This window comes from Rhamphochromis longiceps, linkage group LG20, assembly GCF_057381845.1.
Source record: "Rhamphochromis longiceps isolate RC_006_pf linkage group LG20, R_longiceps_female_GT1.1, whole genome shotgun sequence".
Classification (NCBI taxonomy): Eukaryota; Metazoa; Chordata; class Actinopteri; order Cichliformes; family Cichlidae; genus Rhamphochromis; species Rhamphochromis longiceps.
In genome coordinates, this window is record NC_140576.1 from 35,233,460 (window position 1) to 35,236,365 (window position 2,906).

Genomic DNA, 2,906 nt, shown 5'->3' on the forward strand with positions numbered 1-2,906 from the left:
GAAATATGTTAAATGTTGTTTTTTTTTTATAAAAACTGGAAAAAATCTAATTCAGACTCAGAGGGAACACTAATAAGTTTTTACAGATGTGGCAGTTTTTTATCATTTATTTTAATTCCTTGAAAACAACTGGACTTGCCTAATTTTGAGTATCTTTTTTTTAAATGGTAAATGGTCTGTATTTCTATAGCACTTTTACTAGTCCCTAAGGACCCCAAAGCGCTTTACACAACCAGTCATCCACACATTCAAGCACCCATTCACACACTGGTGATGGCAAGCTACATTGTAGCCACAGCCAATAATATATATTGGGTTGGACCTTGGGATGGGGATTGGTTATAAGTTGTTTAGTAGTTTCCAAAACAGCTTCACAATTGTTAATGGCTGGAACTGTATTGATTTATGCCTTTATATCGCTTGTTTTGTCGAGGCTGATAGGTCAAACTACATGTGAATGAAGTGGAATTTATGGCTCAGCAGAGGGAATGCGTTCACAGGCCGCTGGCAGCTCGAGGATGGCCCGTCTACCTACAGCACGCTCTGTTATAGATAGAGGCAGCACACAAAATATGTGGTACAGCTGGCCTGTGGGTCACTTTCACTCTTTGTTGGTTCGTCAGCTGTTGTTGGTCTGTCTGCCAGCCCAGGAAAAGGGCAAAGTTACAAAGAGCTGAAATGAAATCAAGTTTTAAAAATAATAAAAAGTGTCCACTGCAGACACTGTCTGTGCTTTTCATGCTTTATTTTTGAGCTTCAGTGTTTGCTTTGTGTGTCTCCAGTTCCTGGTGAACGCCGCTGTTGCTCTCTTCCCTCTTCCAGCCCACTTATCAACCAATCAGGATTTGGCAGATCCAACGCCTACGGATAGTGGAGATTTTGGAGAACTGCACAGGAGCGCATCTGTGGTGAGTGAAAACCCCTCTCAGTTCAAACGGAAATGTGTACGCAGACTGACACAATTTCAAGACATAAATTATACTTAAGGAAGCGGCTAAAATTTGCTTTTTTTTAATATTCATTGAAAAATTAAGAGTCACACTCCATACCAGTTGGCGGTGGTAATGTGCCCTGGATTGTGGTGGCCAGGTAGTCAGCCCACTGGGTCTCAGTCTGAAATGTGGGGCACACCTGGGTCCACACCGTGGGTATGCTGCAGACCCACAGTGGGGTCCAGGTGTGCCCTCATTTTATGCTAGTACTTGCTACAGTGGGCTGCCAATAATGGACCGTGTGGGTCTACCCACAGTGCAGCCAGATTGCCGGGGCATTGTGTTTGTGTTTGGCTCTTCTGCAGGTAATCTGGTTTTAATGTGTGCTAAACAAGCCTCCAAAAAAGCTTTTACTCTTAACAACTTTCACTTCATTTTTAAATAAAGGGTTAAGATGGGTCACTGTGGCAGCAACAGGGTATTCAAGACAGTCTTTTCCCCAGTCCTTGATGATCCTCCCCGCTTTCCTCAGGCACCGCTTCCTGTAGATGTCCTGGAGGGAGATAATCTCACATCCAATTATCCTTTCGGCACACTGCACCACTCTCTGAAGACCTTTGCAGTTGTAAGCAGTGCTGTTGCCATACCAGGTGGTGATGCATCCAGTGAGGATGCTCTCAGTGGCACAGCGGTAGAAGGTCCTGAGGATGCGGGGGCTCATGCCGAATCTTTTTTAGTCTCCTGAGAAAGAAGAGGCGCTGCTGCGCCTTCTTCACTGTTTTGTTTATGTGTACTGACCTGTACTGACCATGTGAGATCCTCTGCTAGATGTACACCTAGGAAACGGAAGCTGTTCACTCTCTCCACAGCAGCGCTGTTGATGATGATTTGGGGGGGGGCTTCTCTGAACTCTGTGGTGAAAACTAATTTCAGCTTCTTTTATCTGTGATGTAATTCTTTTCGTCATAACCTCATCACTATAGGTGAGGACTGGAACGTAGATCGAACCGTTCAGGGATTCTTCAGCGTTCTCATTCTAATGCACTTTGAGGAACATCCCAAGCCCAGGTCAAAAACTATCCTCCATGGCTGCAAACAGTCTGAGAAACTCTCTGTTTTCCTTCCTGAGTGGCTCCTTCAGGCTAACCAAAGGTTCTTCTGTCTCAAACGTCTCCAACATCCACACTTTTGCTTATTAACCAGCCAAACTCTCAGCTCTTCTAGCCTTCCAGTGCCTTTCCAGTGTTTCAGGAATCCAACAGATCAACTAAGCCAGCGGTCCCCAACCTTTTTTGCGCCACGGACCGGTTTATGCCAGACAATATTTTCACGGACCGGCCTTTAAGGTGTCGTGGATAAATACAACAAAATAAAACTAGTACCGAAAAAAATATTTATTTATAACACACATGAAAAGACCCAGGAAAACCGAGTTAACGATAAAAACGATAACAAAATAACGCTGAAAACCGATAAAAACCCTGAAAACTATACATTTCACACCTGAGCCTCAACTCTCGCGGCCCGGTACCTAACGACTCATGGACCGTTACCGGTCCGAGGCCCAGGGGTTGGGGACCGCTGAACTAAGCCCAAAGGCCTCCTTCTTTAACCTGACGGCTTCTTTCACCGTCAGCATCCACCAGAAAGTCCTTAGATTTCTGACACAACAGGCACTGAAAAAAGCTCCTTCTAAAGTGGAGACCTTAAGCATGCCTCCCTGTCTTCCGTTGCAATAGAAATTCTTCTGGAGGCGTGAGTTAAAGTGTAGATGTGTGTCAGAAAATATTTACATAAAATAAAGTGTAATAAAAAACATTATGAGACATTTTATAAAAGTTTAAGATTTGGCGTATTTATTGTTTTGAACCATTTTAACAGTGTATCTTGTAAACAGTTACATATTTAATACTTACTTTAAATACTTTAAAATGTATTGTTTTAATTTTATATCGGTTTTGCATATATTTTTTG